The sequence below is a fragment of the Anabrus simplex genome, chromosome 2, assembly GCF_040414725.1.
Source record: "Anabrus simplex isolate iqAnaSimp1 chromosome 2, ASM4041472v1, whole genome shotgun sequence".
Taxonomy (NCBI): Eukaryota; Metazoa; Arthropoda; class Insecta; order Orthoptera; family Tettigoniidae; genus Anabrus; species Anabrus simplex.
Genome location: NC_090266.1, coordinates 879,849,902 through 879,872,695, shown reverse-complemented (window position 1 = coordinate 879,872,695; position 22,794 = coordinate 879,849,902).

The window sequence follows — 22,794 nt, the reverse complement described above, 5'->3', positions numbered from 1 at the left end:
TTCGAAGAAAACCAAATTCTGTTCAATAGAATGTTTAAATTACGATTTGCTCAAGGATCTTAATAGTTTCTTTGACATAGATAAGTCAACAGATCGATCTCGAGCAGTGTTTCTAAGTGCGTATTGTGGGTGTGGATACAGTAAATGTGTTGTGAAATGGGCAGCAAACTTTTACTTGTAGGGGTAGTTTGGAAAGGGATTGAATATTGGATACCTTGCTCAATGACGATTTGTGTGATAAATCTACCTTATTCCATTTGAAGGGACAGTTATGGTGAGAAATATCTTTTAAAGAACGTTATTCAATTCTTCGAAACTGGGCTTCTAAACTTACTCCCGTACTTGATAGGATTTACGTTTGTGAAACTGCCTTCTATGCAATGAAACGAGTGAAATAAATGTCTAGAAACAGACTAAAAGATGCAATGTTACCTCATATTTTTATAATTTGAACACATCAAAATGTAAATGACCTCAAATATCTTGTAATAATTGTTCATAATCATTGTTCTCATTTTAAATCAATGCCTGTTCCTCCATTGTGCATGACACATTTCTGTTTTAATACTTTTTGTAACAAACTAATCATATTAATAACAATATGCTCTAAAATTGCTATCCCTGTACTTTAATGTCTATTAGAGGTACTTCAAATTTTCCTCGCCCTCAAGCATTGTAGTAATTTTATTCCGGCCCTCAGTGCATTACTAATTAACCAAAGCTGATTTGCACCATCAGCATAAAAAATTGCTTTTAAGTGGTTGGGCTAGGCATTTACAGTAAATTGCCAGTCCCGTAGCTGGTACTGAACGTGTTAAATAGGCTTTAAAATTGGAACTATCGAAATATATACGAAATTATATTAACTACATACTTAATTAGTAAGTTTTTAAATTGTTTTCTGAACTATGCTAACTAGGAAGTGCCTGTTAATTATTACTCTATATTTTTGAAGGCAGAATTAAACAACTCTGGATCAATTTACTCACCAGCTATATTACAGTTGACTATTCCCATTGTTTCAATGTTTTATTGTGTTTTGTGCCTCATTTCAGCGACAATATTTCTAAACTCAGAGAACTCCTTCTCATACTGACAGAATATGATTGGTAAAAACGTAAACTAGGCTGATTGTATGGGTTACATGTCTTATAAAGTGGTGGAAAATCCACAAAAAACAATATATTAATTACCGGCAGTTAATAATTTATTTATTTACTTTCTTAAATAATGTCCTGAAAGCTTCACGTGTACCTCCAGGAATTTCACCTAGTCCAGTTTCTATATTGCACACCGTGGCTTCTAACTTCACTAACAGTTTGTTAGAAACCGTAAATTTACTTACTTGCAAAACATGACTGCAAACATGAATGCTAGCAGTGCTTGGAACACCCTTCGTTCCTTAGGCATAGAGAAACCTCAGCAACAACTTCGTGTGCCATACATACTACTCGATAAGATAAATGAGTTTTTTACTGAAGAAAGAACTCCACCTAATGTAGTAAATTCCCCAAAACTCAGTACCCAACTCCGTCATGAACCCTGCACTTGACCAACAACATTTTACATTCCACCCCGTTACTTCTAATAAAGTTAGAAAAGTATATTATTCTATCAAATCAAAAGCCAGAGGAGTGGATGATATCCCTATAACTTTCTTACACAAAGTTATTGGTGCTGTTTTACCAATCATTACCCACATTTTTAACTACTGCCTTAAAACGGAACATTTCCTTCACTATGGAAACTAGCCAGTGTAATCCCTGTGCCTAAGAATCCTGACCCCTCTCTACCATCCGACTACAGACTAATTCCTATCTTATCTCCGATTTCCAAATCGTTCGTGCGTCTGGTTTATGAGCAGGCGTTGGAATACTTAAAGAAACATTCTCTCCTAGACCAATTGCAATCTGGCTTCAAGAAGGGACACAGCACAGCAACTTCCCTGCTCAAAGGTACTGATGACATACGATACGCAATGGACTGGTGACAACACTTACTTTCCTCGATTTCAGTAGCGCATTTGACACTATAAACATCCAGACTCTACTAAACAATATGCAATATTATTACTTTGATCAACGAACTGTTAATTTCTTTTTATCCTACATCAAAAATCGACCCCAACGAATTATAACACTTGATCAAACCTCTCATGGGCTAACCAGGAAGGAATTAACGCCGCAGGACAGTGTTTTAGGCCCATTGCTCTTTATCTTGTACAAAAACGACATTTCATCTAATTTAAAGAATTTTGGCTACCGTCTTTATGTGGACGACTTACAAATTTACGGTCACTGTAAGACTTCTGATTTAACTCATGCCATAACAGGCATCAATGCTGACCTTCAGCGACTTAATGGTTACTCCTTGAAAAATTCCGTCTTTCTTAACCCCTCCAAGACACAAGCAATAATTATTGGCTCTCAAAAATTGTTGGCCACTTTACGGTACGAAACTATTCCTCCAGTTGTACTGAATGGTAGAGTTATTCCATTCAGCCAAACTGCGAGAAATCCTGGAATCATGGTGAACGAAACTTTAAATGGGTCTGAATATATTAAGAATGTGTGCAACAAATATTTTCGATACTTCATTCGGTTAAAAGAAACAGCTATAATTTACCTTGTAATGTCAGAGTCAAACTCATATAAACGCTAGTGCTTCCCGTCATCGACTACTGTGACGTCATTCTGGTAGACGCAACAAACAAGCAGACTTCGAAAATTCAGCGAGGGCTTAATTTTTGCCTTAGATATATATACAGTCTGAGTTATGATACACATGTCACCCCATAATATCACAATATTTCATGGCTGAAACCTTACAAACGACGAACGTATCGCATACTGATACAGATATATAGACTGCTCTCTGAAGACGGACCACTATACATTTCATCCCTGCTTAAGTATTTGTCCTCCTTTCACAGTAGTAATACCCGCTCTGGTTCCTCCCTTTCTATTCCTGTTCACCGATCCTCTAGGTACAACAATTCCTTTGTTGTGGCGGGTTCTAGACTTTGGAATTCCTTGCCTGACAGTGTCAGAAATTCCACCTCATTACTTAAATTTAAGACTGCTTGCCGAGGCTACCTGCTGAATGCAGCTGACTAACTTGTATGAGTGGAAGATCGAATGAATGTGAGTTAGAAAAGTGTAATGTATTTTTGTGTACGCTATTACTATATAATATTATGTACTCAAACTCTTCTCCCAATGATGTATCAATACAGTGGTTTAGTGTAAGAGAGGGCCAAGAGCCCTAACTTCGCCACATACAAAGGCATAATAAATAAATAAATAAATAAATAAATAAATAAATAAATAAATAAATAAATAAATAAATAAATAAATAAATAAATAAATAAATAAATAAATAAATAAATAAATAAATAAACAAATAAATAAATAAATAAAATAAATAAATAAATAAATAATATGGTAGATATATTTCGTCATAAGATTGCAGGTCTGCACTGTGACTGGATATAGCAGAAGAAAAAAACGTGCCACGTTGTCTACCATCTGTTCCGACGACCATCCGTGGACAATTGTTCTCCACTAACTTACAACACTTACCGAAGTAAAACCAAAATAGAATTAAAATACATATTATAATTTTAAGTGCTAGTACAGGCATCTCTACTTACAACCAAATGCCTTTTATTTATCTATCGGAATTTGACATTAAATAGACTCAGAATTTTACTCTACACGTTTAGCAGTTACAGCAATAAGGAGGCATTTTAGGTGGTATCCTCAGCCTAGTTGTAACATTAAGACATCTGGACATTTGGGAAAACATCAGAAATAGGAAATTATTTAAGTTCATTAGCAAACAGTACCGCTTAGTGTACGCAGTCATGATATAAACTGAATACACTAGTGTCCAAAAGTTAAGCATAAGTTACGAGTAAACAGGGCAACAGGAAATAGACCACCAATCGCATGACATATGCACCTACCAACCTTACGTTTTCGCTCTGTATAGGAAAGGAGTGTTCCCAGCTTTGACGAGCGGCGTAACCGCAAGGTAAACACAGCCAGTGCCTGCGCCCCATATTCTGTCAGTCGTGTTTGCCCTGTTACAGTTTGCGGAGTGTAGCCTCGTGGTGAACGTGGTAACATAATGGCACAACGCCGTTTAGAGCCCGTTTTGCAGGGTAGAATACTCGGCCGCCTGGAAGCAGGCCAGACACAGACCGAACTCGCCGTATCCTTGAATGTGCCACAAAGTGTCATTTTCAGGCTTTGGAGACGATTTCGAGACACAGGAGATGCTAGTCGTAGGCCAGTACCAGGTCGACCAGGGGTAACCACCCCACAGAAGACCGATATCTGGCCTTAACCGCCCAATGAAATCGGAGTGCATCTGCATGACAATTGTCGGCGGAGCTTGCAGCCGGCTCGGGGGTTGCCGAGTACCGGAAAAATGTGTACCAGAGGCTCAGAACAGCAGGGCTGTTTGTCCGACGTCCAGCGGTGTGCGACCTACTCACTCCAGCACAGAGACGGGCCCGTTTATTGTGGAATCGTCAATATCGAAACTGGGCCATGAATGAATTGAGGCATGTGCTCTTCACAGATGAATCCTGCTACAGTTTGCAGAAGGATTCCCGTCACACATTAATCTGGAGAAAACCGGGTAGCCGATAAAACCACAGGAACATCGTGGAAAGAGACCAATATGGTGGTGGTGGCGTCATGGTGTGGGGCAGCATCATGTTGAATGGGCGTACGGAAGTGCACATCTTCATGGGTGGTCCGAGGAACACTCTTAACGCTCGGAGATACATGGATGAGGTACTGAGACCACACGTTCGAATCTCCAGAGGGGCAGTTGGTCCAGACTTCCTCTAAATAGACGATAATGGCCGACCGCACCGTGCTGCTCTGGTGGATGAATTTCTGGCTTGGAAGATATTCATCACATGGAATGGCCAGCAAGGTCTACGGATATTAATCCTATAGAATCTTTCTGACACAGTTTTCTGGACAAGTTGTGTGGCATATGGTGTGTGATTCAGCTTCTGTTTGTTCAGCAATCCGTCTGACATTCCGGTCTCGTTTAGTGATTATACTTAACTTTAGGTCACTAGTGTACGTAAATAAATGTTTCATTACGCCTTGTATGATATGTATTGCATGGTTACCATTTTTTAAATATATGTAGTTCTAATTGAGCTGGATGAACTCTTTAGTGATTCAGTGTGTATTGTTCTTTTCAACAGGGAAATCTGAAGAACAGGCATCATTAGATGGAGAGAGTCTGGATGTGACAGCGATAACATCTGAAGAAATATTAACGCGCCATGAGACGACAACGCCGCCTCCATCTCAAACTGCTGAGCCAAGTGGTCATGACAGAGAGTCATTGCCCACTGTTAGTATCTCTGAGCCTCTGCCCACTCCCTCTAGTGAAGAGCAATTGCCAATTGATATGACATCCGAGCCACTACCCCGTGATTCTATTTCAAGGCCATTGATGGTCTCCAGAGGCACAGATCCAATAGTACCACGAGGCATATTAAAAAGTAAGGATATTTTCTCAAATTCGTCTTGGTATTCTATGTCCATTACACAATGTTCCTTATCTTGTTCGGCAAAAATATAAGACAGACTTATGTAGGACTTTTAGAGGTTGACTACTAACTGATGGCACAAACCATTGCGGATTAATGACCGTGGAGGTGGTGAGAGGTGGGGAAGGAATGTAGAGGACGGTTCTTAGTGCTGTACTGCTCACTTGAGATTTTAACCCGAAATACAGATAGAACTACGAGGAACCGACGAGAACACTTAAGTAGCAACTAGTGAAATGAATGTTCCTCTACATTTACTTGCACTGCAACATACGGAATCGCCTGCACACGAAACTGATTTTTGCCGAGTTTAGATTTTGTGCCTTCAGGTAGTAAACTACCTCTACTTTCATTTCTGGAGTCAACCGATCCACTGAAGGATCTAAGGAAATATCTCGGGCTTTACTTGACAGGCATCAAGGAATGTACAATATTAAGAGCTGAGGCATACTGTGTATTGATATACGTAAATATTATGTCATGTGCAAGAATTACATTGCTTCTCTTGATCAAAAATGCTGTATAGTTATTATTTGAAATCTACGGCCTTCAGAGTTAAATATTACATCTACTTACCTGTTATCAAAATTCTTTAAGAATAAAAATATTGTTAAACCTTCTGGGCAGTTGACTGAAGACATACATATATTTATTTTATTTTGCAACCATTTATCTATTTATTCTCAACTACAAGTGCAGGTTTCTTGAAAGGAACTTCTACGCATGTTTCTTCCGAGAAAATATGTTTCTCATATTCATTTATCAAAGAGCTACAAGCCAGCCTTTATAACATCCAACCACGTTAATTGGATCAGTTTTGTGACCAAAACGTCAAGTACGAACACCGTTTTACTGATAAATTCAATGCAGAAGCTCCAAATATGCTGTACAAGTTCCTTTTAATGGTATCCATTCGTTTATTTTTACTAGCACTGACTAGTCACAATACATGATGTATTGTATGTTCCTATTCAATAAGTTACTTTCGTTAAGAAAACTAAAAGCAAACGCAGAAGTTACAATGTGAGGAAATAGTTTTAATATGCAGTGGGTACCTATATCGGAGGATTGGTCCACTAGAGAGATAAATATTTTAAGGTTTTATATTCGTCACTGTGGGAGGTAGTATGTTTTTAGAGAACGACGGTATCACGATGCTAATATGTTAAGGTACATTTTCATTTCTGTAAATAAAGTAGTATTGGTCCTAATAGAACATGGCCTAATGTATTAAGTGACCCTGGATTTTGGGAAGGTATTTACAGGAAAAATTAACTAGTGTTTGTAATTATACTATTCTGAAGTTCTCCTGTGTCTAAGTTAATCAGCACTTAAAATATAAGAACAAAGTTTCATTTTAATGTAAATCAATCGTTGTTTTCTTCAATTATTATACTATGTATGGTGTGCAAATGTATCAGAAAAATCATTCGGTAGGCTTTCTGCACTTGCAAATTGTCATCTTAGGAAGATTTCTGAATGCTGCATCATTTATTTGCATAACTCGGGCTTGCATTAGTTTCTGACAGGTTACAGCCAGACAGGTTTCTGAAAGTACAGTAACAAATTATACGGAATAAAATAAAATTTATTATTCCGTTCACATTGACTAGATATTTAGTTATATGATGAGTTGTATGTGCCTTAAACGATGAAGGCTTCGGAATGCGCTGGCTATGCGATTTATCTTTAACAGAGTTGGCTTTGCTGTTGGACCATGGTGTAGACAAATCATGCATTTTCAAAATAATGGTGTTTAGTATAGTCATGACGGAATTTATACTGTCAAAGTCGATTGGCTTGTTCCAGGATGTTGAACGATGAATAAGACAGGAACGACAGAGGATGTGCTGGACACATCCATTAGTTGGAAATTGATTCGGTCGGTCTTATACCATGGTTCGTTGCTTGACGTACGCATAGATGTTAGTAGCTCCGTTATTTACCAGAATTTTATGGGCCGTGATAAACTGGTCAGTGTTTAGACATTGGGGACAGCCTTTTTAATCGATATGTTGCAATAAATCTTATAGTATTTAGCCAAATTATATTTCACATCGCTTTGCATAGCAATTGCTACGTTCAAAACCGACTGTCCAGCATAAGTAATACCGAAACTTTAAAATCCATAGCCACCTCTTCTGCCTTTATCCTAATCATTTCGCATCTAAATGAGAGACCCTGGTTTCGTTTAACGTGTACGAACCCCGTAAAAACCCTAACGATTTTTGTGATCTCCTTTCCTTCGCGTCCTCGTTAGTAAACCATGGTCAGCGGGTGAGGGGCCTAGTAAGTGGTCCTGAGAGTCGGGATACCAGCTGCTATGGAATGGGAGTAGCATCCCGGCCATAATCTGAATCTTGGCCCTCCTTGTGCTCAGGCGGCAAGGACTATGCAATTCACTGATTGTCCCTAACCCGTTAGAGGATCGATGCTCTTACTAATGTTATTTTCTTTACGTTCCACTAAATACTTTTACGGTTTTCGTAGTAAGATGACCTCACTTGGACTATGTGTAAGTAATGGTAGTGCCCTGCTTCACATAAATTTTTATCGAGCACACTCAGAAAGTTTTAAGCAACCCTAGGCCCTATGCGAGTAACGGGGCCCCTCTCCTGTTTGACAGGCGAGGGACTGCTGGGAAACAACTTTGCGAATGAAATGGAATTCGATGTGGAGCTATGAATATTAATGGGGCTTATGGAAGAAAGAAGGTAGAACTGGAGTAGTGAGCAATGTGGATGCGTCTGGATGGGTTACAAGTTACTGGTATTTGGTTAAGGGGAGGTAACGATGAAGAGATTATAAAGTGTAGTTGAGGGATGCTAAAAAGGGGAGGGCAGAGTGTGGGTGTAGGATTATTTATCAGGAATAATATTGCGGGCAACATAATTTATGTTAACACGAAAATGAGCGAATAATTTAGGTAGATTTGGCAGTTTGAGGAATTAGAACGAGAATTGTCTCAGTCTATTCACCATGTGAGGGTGCAGATTAGGATGAAGTTGACAAATTTTATAAAGCATTGAGTGACATCGTAGTGGGGTCAACAGCAAGGATAGAATAGTGCTAATGAGTGTTTTAAATTCAAGATTTGGAAATAGAACTAAAAGGTACGAAAGGGTGGTTGGTGAATATGGGGAAGATATGGAAGCTCCTAGGAATCGGAAGCGTTTGTTGGATTTCTGTGCTAGTATGGCATTAGCAGTTAAAAAAATTACTTTCTTCAAGCTTAAGGATTTTCGCTCCCACACGTGGGAGGGAAGGGATACCAGATATATATTATATTATGTCATAACCGACATTGAATTCAGGAAATCTGTCAGAAATGCGATGGTATTCCTGGATCTTTTGTTGATACGGACCACTGTCTGATATGTAGTGAACTAAGTATCTCGAGCCTAGGATAGAAAATGTGAAATCTGTGTATGGAGGGATAACTGTAGAAAATCTCCAGAATGAGGAAATAAGGCAGAAGTGCAAGGATATGATTAGTGAAAATTCCAAGCAGTGGACATTAAGCAGCTTCAGTATATAGAAAGAGAATGGGTGGCATACAGGGATGCTGTAGTATGAGCAGCAAAGAAATGTCCAGGAACGTATTTGTGTACGGATGGAACGTCTTGGTGGAATGATAAAGTGAGGGCAGGTTGTAAAGGCAAAAAGAATGCGTACCAGAAACAGTTCCAAAAAATACTTTTTTGCTAGTTGCTTTACGTCGCACCGACACAGATAGGTCTTATGGCGACGTTGGGACGGGAAAGGGCTAGGAGTTGGAAGGAAGCGGCCGTGGCGTTAATTAAGGTACAGCGCCAGCATTTTCCTGGTGTGAAAATGGGAAACCACGGAAAACCATTTTCAGGACTGCCGACACTGGGGTTCGAACTTACTATCTCCCGAATACTTGATACTGGCCGCATTTAAGCGACTGCATCTATCGGACTCGGTCCAAAAAAGACTACTGCATATACAGGGAATTGTATATAAAGTTAAGGAACAGAGCATTTAAGTGGTTGTTGAATCCAAGAAGAAGACGTGTGAAGGTTTTGGTAATAACCTGGAAAGGTTAGATCTAGCAGCAGGAAGACATTTCTGGACAGTGAAAGAAATCTTATGAAAGGAGGGATAAATGGAAAGGAATAGAGTTTTGGGTAAATCACGTGAACTCATAAATTATGCCAAGGAATCACTGGACAGGTTGAAGGAATATTTCGAAAATCTTCTCGATGTAAATGGGTATCCTATCTGTTATGTCTCAAACAACCGAGCTCGTGGGGAGGAGGACAATGATGTTGGTGAAATTTCGTTTGATGAAGTGGAATGGATGGTAAATAAATTTCCTTGCCATAAAGAAGCAGGAATAGATGAAAAAGAACTGAAGTGGTGAAGTACAGTAGGAAGGCACGTATAGAATGGCTTCATAGAGTAATAAGATTAGCATGGAGTGTTAGAAAGGTACCTCCAGATTGGACAAAAGCAGTAATATGCAGTTATCTGTATGCATCGGAACCGGAAGGATTGTAACAACTATCGAGGTATCCCATTAATCTTTATACCAGGCAAAGTGTTCACTGTCATCTTGGAAGGGAGGGTGCAATCAGTGGTTGAGAGGACGTTGGATGAAAATCAGTGTGATTTTAGACTGCAAAGGGGCTGTCACTATCAGATTTAAAATATGCGACAGGTAATTGAAACATGCTACGAGAGGAACAGAGAGTTATATTTACGTTTCATAGATCTAGAGAAGGCTTATGACAGAGTAGGGAGGGGAAACTTGTTCGCCGTCCTGGGGAACTACGGGATTAAGGGTAAATTATTAAAATCAATCAAAGATATTTATGTTGACAAGTGGGATAATATGAGAATAGACAGTAAATGAGTTCTTGGTCCAAGGTAATTACAAGGGTTATACATGGATGCAATTTTTCACCGGTATTGTTCATAGTTTAAATGGATCATCTCCTGAAAGGGAAGGATTCAGTTAGGTGAAAATTTAGTAAGCAGTCTGGCCTATCTGTCGGCCTGATCTTAATGGCAGATTATGCAGAAAGCCAGCCGTATAGTATCTTGGAACTTGAGAATTTGTGGAATGATTAAGGTAAGAAAATTAACCTTTCAAAGACTGAATTGATGTCGGCAGGTAAGAAATCCAAGGGAAGTGAATATCAATTTGGGAATACAAAGCTGGAACAGGAAGATAATTTCATGTACTTAGGATGTGTTTTCTCCCAGAATGGTAGTGTAAGAAGTGAGATTGAATTAAGGTGCAGTAAAGCTAATACAGTGAGTTCGCAGTTGCCACCAACACTTATTTTGTAAGAAGGAAGTCAGCTCCAGGACGAAACTGTCTTCACATCGGTGTGTTTTCAGACCAACTTTGATATATGGGAGCGGAATATGGATGGAATCAGGATATCTCGTTCGTAAACTAGAAGTAACAGACATGAAAATAGCGGGAATAATTGCTGCTACAAACAGGGAGGTGCTGGAAATGAGGAAATATAGGCTAAGTTACGAATGTACTCGATGGATAGAGCTGTACCCATAAACCGGCTTCGAAGTTGGGGTCATGTGAGGCGAATGGAGGTGGATAGGTTACCTAGATAATTAATGGACTCTGTTATGGGTGGTAAGAGGGGTAGAGGTAGAGGTAGACCTAGACGACCTTCTTTTGACTCCGTTTCCAATGATTTAAAGATAAGAGGAATAGCACTAAACCTGGCCACAGAACTAGTTGAAGATGGAGGATTGTGGCGGTGATTAGTAAATTCATAGAGGCTTGCAGACTGAAAGCTGTAAGGCAAAATAGTCTATATGATCCCTTGAATGCTTGTTTTGATGTTCCACCATTCTAAACGTTTCCAAGTTTTTCCTCCAATGCCATACGTTACACCCAGTGTATCTCCTCTTCTCGCAATCTGTACATGATTAGTAAGTTTAGTTTTGCATAAAACTTGCAATTTGAAGATTATTTCATATATATCTCATTATGTAAATGCAGTGACGAATAAGCACTCCTTTCCACACGATCTGCCACGACTAAAATAGTAACTTAAACTAAACACATTAGGACGATTATGCAAACCCATACAGCAATAAATCATAAGCCACAAAATGAAAAAAAAGCAAACCGAAGAATTCCGGTTTATTAGTGACTCTGAACTCAACAGTGATGTACGTGGTGACTTCCGCTGAACGAGTAAACACATGTTGTGAATGATAATAGTACTTCATAAAGTTGAAACTTTAAAATTTTATACTGTGCATACAAGAGAACTTCGGTACATATTATTTCTTCATAAGTTAAGAAAGTCTTATATTCAACTCAATACGTTACATTATCATAATGGTTAGTGAGTTCTCGTTATTTTATTGTTGCGAATTAGCATGTGGATAAGGAAATAGGGGAAGACGAACATGGTAATTTGTATTGACAAATGCCACCTCAGTCAATGATTAACCGAGCAGATTTTTTGACAGTTCTTTCCTGTGAGAGAAAGATTCTGTATGGACATTTTCTTGATGTAAAGGGAATTTTAAATATGTAATAAGTCTCTTAATTCGTCTATCATAGTCAAAAGGGAAAAGTACTATTTTAAGTTGTGCCTAAGTTTCTCTCCGAAAGACGAACGGAAAGATATTGAATTCTAAGCCTACTCACAGCCCCGATTCGGTAAGTTACACTATCATATGCGTTAGGAAGACCCTAATATGTGCAGTTTCTTTAGATATTGTTAAATCCACAATGCATTTGTTGCTTTGAATGTATTTAATTTCCATTTCTTACGATTTATTTTATTGTTAATGTATTTTGATTGGTATGCCTTTCAATATTGTTTTGAATAAAAACAAATTCTGTTCATTAGAATGTATTAATTAGGATCTAATTAAGATCGTAATAGGTTCTCAGGCATGGTCTCTCAGCGCATGTTGTGAGTGTAGATAAGTGCGTTGTAAAATGGACAGCAAACATTGACTTGTAAGGGAAGTGTGGGAGTGGATCTTTGTTCAATGACGACTTGTGCACTAAACCTGGCCACAGAACTAGTTGAAGATGGAGGATTGTGGCGGTGATTGGTAAATTCATAGAGGCTTGCAGACTGAAAGCTGTAAGGCAAAATAGTCTATATGATCCCTTGAATGCTTGTTTTGATGTTCCACCATTCTAAACGTTTCCAAGTTTTTCCTCCAATGCCATACGTTACACCCAGTGTATCTCCTCTTCTCGCAATCTGTACATGATTAGTAAGTTTAGTTTTGCATAAAACTTGCAATTTGAAGATTATTTCATATATATCTCATTATGTAAATGCAGTGACGAATAAGCACTCCTTTCCACACGATCTGCCACGACTAAAATAGTAACTTAAACTAAACACATTAGGACGATTATGCAAACCCATACAGCAATAAATCATAAGCCACAAAATGAAAAAACAGCAAACCGAAGAATTCCGGTTTATTAGTGACTCTGAACTCAACAGTGATGTACGTGGTGACTTCCGCTGAACGAGTAAACACAAGTTGTGAATGATAATAGTACTTCATGAAGTTGAAACTTTAAAATTTTATACTGTGCATACAAGAGAACTTCGGTACATATTATTTCTTCATAAGTTAAGAAAGTCTTATATTCAACTCAATACGTTACATTATCATAATGGTTAGTGAGTTCTCGTTATTTTATTTTTGCGAATTAGCATGTGGATAAGGAAATAGGGGAAGACGAACATGGTAATTTGTATTGACAAATGCCACCTCAGTCAATGATTAACCGAGCAGATTTTTTGACAGTTCTTTCCTGTGAGAGAAAGATTCTGTATGGACATTTTCTTGATGTAAAGGGAATTTTAAATATGTAATAAGTCTCTTAATTCGTCTATCATAGTCAAAAGGGAAAAGTACTATTTTAAGTTGTGCCTAAGTTTCTCTCCGAAAGACGAACGGAAAGATATTGAATTCTAAGCCTACTCACAGCCCCGATTCGGTAAGTTACACTATCATATGCGTTAGGAAGACCCTAATATGTGCAGTTTCTTTAGATATTGTTAAATCCATAATGCATTTGTTGCTTTGAATGTATTTAATTTCCATGTCTTACGATTTATTTTATTGTTAATGTATTTTGATTGGTATGCCTTTCAATATTGTTTTGAATAAAAACAAATTCTGTTCATTAGAATGTATTAATTAGGATCTAATTAAGATCGTAATAGGTTCTCAGGCATGGTCTCTCAGCGCATGTTGTGAGTGTAGATAAGTGCGTTGTAAAATGGACAGCAAACATTGACTTGTAAGGGAAGTGTGGGAGGGGATCTTTGTTCAATGACGACTTGTGTGATGAATCTACCTTATTTCACTTGAAGGGATAGTTATGGTGAGGGAAACTTTCATAAGAACGTTATTCATTTGTTATAAAATGGGCTTTATAACCTTACTTCCATATTTCATAGTAGTTACGTTTGTGAAACTGCCTTCTCTGCAATGAAACGAGTGAAATCAATGTCCAAAAACAGACTAAGAGATGCAATGTTACCTCATATTCTTATAATTAAAACATATCAAAATGTAAGTGACCTCAAATATCTTGTAAAAATTGTTCATAGTCATTGCTCTCATTTTACATCAATGCTTGCTTCTCCATTGTGCACGAAAAATTTATGTTTTAATATTTTTAGTAATAAACTAATCATATTAACAATAATATGTTCTGAAATTGCTATTCCTGTACTTAAATATTTACTACGTTAACTGGTCGACGACATCGATGTTAGGCCAACAAATACCAATCAATCAAACTATATAAACTTTAAATTTGCCTGGCCTCGAGCATGGTTCTTTTTTCATTCTAACCCTCAGTGAATAACTAACTGGCCATCGAAGATTTATACCATGAGCTTAAAATAAAACTGCATTTAAATGGACGTGCTAGGCATTTACGTTAGCAGGTCCGTAGCTGGTACTAAACATGTTAAATAGGCTTTAAAATAGTGGCTATGAAAATATACACGAAGTTATATTAACTACATACTTAAAAATTTACAGTTTAAATTATTGCTAGAGCTAGGCCACACAATATGATTGGGCAATACGTAAACGAAGCTGTTTGTACTGGTGGCATGTCTTATAATTGGTGGAAATAATGCACAAATATCATAACTAATTAATTATTTAATTGAATAATTTATTTATTTGCCTACATATTGTCCTGAAAACTACACACGTACCTCTAGGAATTTCACCTATTCCAGTTTCTTTACTGAACACCATAGCTATTACTGTATCTTCACTAGCAACGTTTATCTAGCATCCACTCATAATGTGGTAGATACATTTCGTCATAAGATTGAAGGCCTGCACTGTGACTGAATGTAGCAGAGCAAAAAACGTGCTACATTGTCTACCATCTGTTGCGACTATCGTACATGGCCAGTTACTCTCCATTAACTTAAAAGAATTACCGAAGTAAAAACTGAAATGAAATAGAATTAAAATGCATATTATCATTTTAGTTGCTTGAATGGGCATTTCTAGTCACTATCAAATGCCTTTATTTATCTTAGTTTGACCTTAAATAATTATCACTTTTCTTTGCACGGTTAGCAGTTACAGGAATAAGAAGGCATTTTAGGTGGTATCCTCAGCCTAGTTGTAACATTAAGACATCTGGACATTTGGGAGAGCCCCAGCAATAGGAAATTATTTAAGTTCATTAGTACACAGCACCGCTTACTGCTTACAGTCAAGACATGAACTTGATACGTAAATAAATGTTTCATTACGTCTTATATGTCATTCATTGCATGACTAAGCTGTTTAGAAATATATATAGTCCAGTTGAGCTGGATGAAGACTTTAGTGATTCAGTGTGTATTGTTATTTTCAACAGGGAGATATGAAGACCAGGCAGAGGGTCAGAGTCGGATCGGGATGAAATCTGAACTGCCTACTGACTCTAGTGCAGAGAAATTGAAAACTGATATGATCTTTGAGCCACCACCCCATGATTCTATTTCAAAGCCATCAAGAGTTCCTAGAGACGTGGATCCAATAGTGTTACGCAGACTATTAAGAGGTAAGGACATTCTCTTACATTCAACTTGGTATTTTACGTCCACTGCTCAATGCTTCTTTTCTTGTTCGGCAAAAAGGTAAGACAGATTTTTGTAGGTCTCCTAGAGGTAGATTATTAACTGATTGCAAAAACCATTGCCGATTCCTGAGCACGGAAGGGATAGGAGGGAAAGCAATGTAGAGGACTGTAATTACTGCTGTACTGCTCACTTGAGATTTTAACCCGCAATTCAGATACAACTACGAGGATCTGATGAGAACACATAAGTAGCAACTAGCGAAATGAACGATCCTCTATACTCAGTTGAACTGCAACACACGGAATGGCCTGCACACGAAATTGCTTTCTGCCCAGTTGAGATTTTGTGCCTTCAGGTAGTAATCTACCTCTGCTTTCATTTCTGGAGTCAACCGATCCTCTGAAGGAACAAAATAAATTTCTCGGACTTTTCTTGACTGTCATCAAGGAATGCATAATTTTAAGAGCTGAGTCATACAGGGTAGTGATTGACGTAAATGTTGTTATGTCACGTGGAAGATTTACATTACTTCTCTTAATCACTAATACGGTATATTTATAATTTGATATCTATGGGGTTTAGAGTGAAAGTTGTATCATACTTCCGTATCAAAATTCTTTAAGAATAAAAATATTATTTACCTTCTGAGTTGTTGACCGAAGACATGTACCGATTTCTTACAATTTGCAACCACTTATATATATTCAACTGCCGGTTCAGGATTCTTGAAAGGAAATTCTACAAATGTTGCTCCCGAGGAAATTTGTCTGTCATATTCAATTTATCAAGGAGGTAAAGCCAGCCTTTATAACATCCAACCACGTTCATTGGAGCAGTACGGTACCAATAAGTCAAGTATGATTACCGTTTTACTGATAATGTCAATGCAGATGCTTCAATTATGCCGTACAAGTTCTTTTAAATTGTATCCATCTTTTTTATTTTACTAGCGCTTACATGTCACTAGGCTACATTACATGACATATTGTATGTTGCTATTCAATAAATTGCTTTCGTTAAGAAAACTAAAAGAAATTGCTGAAGTTACCATGCCAAGAATTAGTTGTAAAATGCAGTTGGAACCTCCTATATATCACGGAATTGGTCTACTTGAGAGATAAAAAATTAATTTTCTGACAATTTGTTTTACGTCACATTGCCACAGATTGGTCTTATGGTCACGATGGGATAGGAAAGGCCTAGCAGTGGGGAAGCAGCGGCCGTGGCCTTAATCAATCAATCAATCAATCAATCAATCAATCAATCAATCAATCAATACTGATCTGCATTTAGGGCAGTCGCCCAAGTGGCAGATTCCCTATCTGTTGCTTTCCTAGCCTTTTCCGAAATGATTTCAGAGAAACTGGAAATTTATTGAACATCTCCCTTGGTAAGTTATTCCAATCCCTAACTCCCCTTCCTATAAATGCATATTTGCCCCAGTTTGTCCTCTTGAATTCCAACTTTATCTTCATATTGTGATCTTTCCTACTTTTATAAACGCCTTTCAAACTTATTTGTCTACTAATGTCATTCCACGCCATCTCTCCGCTGACAGCTCGGAACATACCTCTTAGTCGAGCAGCTCTTCTTCTTTCTCTCAATTCTTCCCAACCCAAACATTGCAACATATTTGTAACGCTACTCTTTTGTCGGAAATCACTCAGAACAAATCGAGCTGCTTTTCTTTGGATTTTTTCCAGTTCTTGAATCAGGTAATCCTGGTGAGGGTCCCATACACTGGAACCATACTCTAGTTGGGGTCTTACCAGAGACTTATATGCCCTCTCCTTTACATCCTTACTACAACCAATAAACACCCTCATAACCATGTGCAGAGATCGGTATCCTTTATTTACAATGCCATTTATGTGATTACCCCAATGAAGATCTTTCCTTATATTAACACCTAGATACTTACAATGATCCCCAAAAGGAACTTTCACCCCATCAACGCAGTAATTAAAACTGAGAGGACTTTTCTTATTTGTGAAACTCACAACCTGACTTTTAACCCCGTTTATCAACATACCATTGCCTACTGTCCATCTCACAACATTTCCGAGATCACGTTGCAGCTGCTCACAATCTTGTAACATATTTATCACTCTATAGAGAATAATATCATCCGAAAAAAGCCTTACCTCCGATTCCACTCCTTTACTCATATCATTTATATATATAAGAAAACATAAAGGTCCGATAACACTGCCCTGAGGAACTCCCCTCTCAACTATTACAGGGTCAGACAAAACTTCACCTACTCTAACTCTCTGAGATCTATTTTTTAGAAATATAGCAACCCATTCAGTCACTCTTTTGTCTAGTCCAATTGCACTCATTTTTGCCAGTAGTCTCCCATAATCCACCCTATCAAATGCTTTAGACAGGTCAATCGCGATACAGTCCATTTGACCTCCAGAATCCAAGATATCTGCTAAATCTTGCTGGAATCCTACAAGTTGAGCTTCAGTGGAATAATCTTTCCTAAAACCGAATTGCCTTCTATTGAACCAGTTATTAATTTCACAAGCATGTCTAATATAATCAGAAAGAATACCTTCCCGAAGCTTACATACAATGCATGTCAAACTTACTGGCCTGTAATTTTCAGCTTTATGTCTATCACCCTTTCCTTTATACACAGGGGCTACTACAGCAACTCTCCATTCATCTGGTATAGCTCCTCCGACCAAACAATAATCAAATAAGTACTTCAGATATGGTACTATATCCCAACCCATTGTCTTTAGTATATCCCCAGAAATCTGATCAATTCCAGCCGCTTTTCTAGTTTTCAACTTTTGTATCTTATTGTAAATGTCATTGTTATCATATGTAAATTTTATTACTTCTTTGGCCTTAGTCTCCTCCTCTATCTCGACATTATCCTTGAAACCAACAATCTTTACATACTGCTGACTGAATACTTCTGCCTTTTGGAGATCTTCACATACACACTCCCCTTGTTCATTAATTATTCCTGGAATGTCCTTCTTGGAACCTGTTTCTGCCTTAAAATACCTATACATACCCTTTCATTTCTCACTAAAATTCGTATGACTGCCAATTATGCTTGCCATCATGTTATCCTTAGCTGCCTTCTTTGCTAGATTCAATTTTCTGGTAAGTTCCTTCAATTTCTCCTTACTTCCACAGCCATTTCTAACTCTATTTCTTTCCAGTCTGCACCTCCTTCTTAGTCTATTTATTTCTCTATTATAATAAGGTGGGTCTTTACCATTCCTTACCACCCTTAAAGGTACAAACCTGTTTTCGCATTCCTCAACAATTTCTTTAAACCCATCCCAGAATCTGTTTTCATTTTTATTTACCGTTTTCCACCGATCATAGTTACTTTTTAGAAACTGCCTCATGCCTGCTTTATCAGCCATATGGTACTGCCTAACAGTCCTACTTTTAAGACCTTCCTTTCTATCACATTTACTTTTTTATTTCAATGTAAATCATTTGGGGATTTCTTCAGTTTTATTACGTATGAATGATAAGTGAATAAAATTAACGGCGAAATCTTTCGGTAGGCATTGTGCACTAGCAGTCTGACGTAGCAAGAAGAGTTCTGAATGCAGCATAATTTATTTATATACATCTGACTGGCACTAAATTCTGATAGGCTGCGGCTAAACATACATTTATGAACGTACAGTAACAAATTTTATGGAAGAGAATATAATGTACTAATCCGTTCTTCTGGACAGTAAAAAATAATCTTATGAAGCGAGGGGAAATGGAAAATGAACATTGTTTTGGGTAAATGAGGTGAACTCATAATATATCGCAAGGAATCATAGGAGAGGTTGGACGAATATGAAAGTGTATCTTACTTGTGATGTCGCAAATAACCGAACTCACGGGAAGGAGGAAAATGATGTTGGTGAAATTTCACTTGATGAATGAAACGGGTGGTAAATAAACCCCGCTGTCATAAAGCAGCAGTAATAGATGAAATTAGACCAACATTGGTGAAGTATATTGGGAAGGCAGGGAAAAAATTACTTCATAGAGTAATAAGATTAGAATAGAATGTTTGTAAGGTACCTTCAGATTGAACAAAATCAGTAACTGCACCAAGCTCTACGCATGGGAACAGGAAGAATTGCAACAAATATCGAGGTACCTCATTAATCAGTATACCAGGCAAAGTGGTCACTGGCATATTGGAAGTGAGTGTGCGATCAGTCATTGAGAGGAAGTTGGACGGAAAGGCCACAGAATGGCGGTCAGGATCATATTTTCAGTATGCGGCATGTATGTAATTGAATAATGCTACTGTAGGAATATGCAGTTATGTTTATATTTCGCAGATCTAGAGAAGGCATATGACAGAGTATTGGGGGGAAAAGCTGTTCGCTGTACGGGGGGACAATGGGATTAGGAGTAGATTATTACATCAAATCGAAGGTATTTATGTTGAAAATTGGGGCAGTGAGCTTTGATAGTAGGATGAGTTCTAGGTTCAAAGAAATTACAGGTGTTAGACAAGGCTGTAATCTTGCACATTTATTTTTCACAGTTTACATGGATCATCTCCTGAAAGATATTAAGTAGTAGGGAGGGATTCAGTTAGGTGAAAATATAGTAAGCAAACTGGCCTATGTGACGACCTGGTCGTAATGGCAGATTGTAAGGAAAACCAGAAATCCAATAGGGAGCGTGCACGGTGCTAGTAACAGAACGTTCTGACGGAGTTACGAGGATTAATACGGTGAGAGTGCGTTCCGCTGGAAGACTTGCTTCATAGTTACGGCAAAAAATATCGTTGCATCTTGTCAAGATAAATATGAAGTAATGCTATGGAAGTTGTAATGCTGTACATATAAAAATACATTTAACCTTGACATTGTTGTCACAGGGCGAAATGAATAACAATATTGTAACTACATCATATCCATGAATCTGTGAACACTCAATTTCGCGAGTGAGATTTGTTACGTTTGCTTGGTAATTAGAGTGATAATAATAGTAATGATTCCTAAGAAAAGAGGGAGGAGATGACTCCCATCAACCGTACGCTAATGTGCTGTGATAGTACACCAGACCAAGCAGAGTGCAGGGAAGCGTGATTTATGAGGTAACAATGCCGTCCAATTATCGTGATCAAGCAACCACAAACAGTAAATGTGATATCGCAAGACGTCAGCGGAGTAACGTATGGAATTCTATTTTGGGCCATATCCCAAGAGCAAATCCGTAGTAGGTACACTTAAAATAAATGGGAGGGGATACAAGAATGATAACACCCGAAACAACAGTTTTCAAGTAACAGATTGTATTATAGTAGCACCAAAAAAGAGATAACATGTATTATACAAGAGTGAGTAAAATAGATAATCTTTGGTACACACAGGTACAAGAAAAATGGAAACAACAGACGATCAAACATAAGTTATCATTAACATTTTCTTTGTTAAGGTACAAAATGACTAGATCAGAAGAATTTTACGTGAATTGAAGTCATTCAAAGTCCAACTACGAAGAAGTTTTGAGCAAGCGTAATCAATTTTTACACAAGTAGAATGGAACATTCCCCAAGCTAGTAAGAGACCAAGTAAAACAATATCTTATTCCCCCAAATAAACACACTTTGCTTGAAATAGGAAAGAAGATAGAGTGTTTCACAAGTAAAGAGAAGGTATACTATCTGATTCGCAGACCACGATTTTACCATTGATTAGCTTTTAAGATCTTCATGAAGTAACTTAGAAAGAAAGGAGGGAGGAAAGGACGAGGGAAAACACCAGTAAAAGGAAAACAAGGAAGCGAAAAAAAGGGGATGGAAAATTGGGAAGGGATCAGGCTGCAAAGTCCCAGTTCTAATTGATGGAAAATGACGTTCACTACACCACACGAAAATAGTTCCAAGTCACTTATGAGGCTGCCGATCCACAACTCCTTTTCCTTCACACTCCGATAATAGGTCATAGAAGCAAGATTTAGTGCACCATAATTTTTGTTGAATCCTGAAGGGACTGAAGTTCAGAGTCCAAACCAGTGGCAAAGCTTATCGAAGCAAGAAAAGGGCAAATATGAAAGCATAAAAGTAATAAGTGTGCTCACCCGGTCTGAAGAAGAAGATTGAAGTCAGATTAAAACCAACACGGACCAGCGGCGTGAAAAGCACAAGCTCCCACTGCTTAATTGCAATATGCGAAGCACACCTGATCGCCGGTCGAAGGGAAGCTGCGAGTTATATAGGCCAGGGAAGGCAGGCCTAGAAGGCACTGGAGACAGATGATGTCACGAAGTGACGCGAGGAGGGGCGAAAGCCCAAGCAGTAATGAGGCAGACTAGCAAGCAGACGGAACGAAAGCATAGCAGTATAATGTCTACAGGACCGGTGCGATGAAGTATGCCCAAGGTGAGAGAAAGTTTGAGATCGGGAGCACGTAACATACTCCCACCACCCAGAAAAAATATCCGAAGGATTGGTGCCAACACGACGACATGAAGATGGTGACGTGGGTGGCACAGGTCGTCCAACGTAGTGCAGATAAAGGCGAAAGGCGGCGCAGATCCCACGATGCGAAGAAAATGAAGACAGGAGATAAAGCAGAAGCCCGATAAGACGAAAAGTGAAAACAGGAGATGAGGCAGATCCCACGATGTCCCGAAGAGGCGCCATCTCAGGGACAAGCAGGATGATGCAGCAAAAAAGGAACAAAAGAGAAAATAAGTAACATGAAAGAACAAAGAAAGAAGAAAGCACAAAGAGAAGGGGATTACAGGAAAAAATAAGGGGGGGGGAGAAAAGGGCAAAGGCAAGGGAACGATCCGGATCTTATACAATAAAATATGATTTTTAGTGGTCTGCAAGATGATTTTACAATACAAGATAGTAATATTAATCAATAAATGTATCCCAAAAGGGGATAATGAAGAATTTTTTTACAAGAATAGGGGGAGGATCAGGCATGAAGGAGTTAAGCAGTGGGAGCAGGGCCGGGTGAGCAGAAGCAAAAGCGAAAGTAAAAAAATTAAAAGGGAAGAGATTGATGGACAGCAAACCAATAAGAGAGCAAAAGAAAAAAGGAAAAGGGACAGCAGACCTGATCAATACCCATCTCCCACCCTAGGAGAAAAAAAATAGGTATGGAA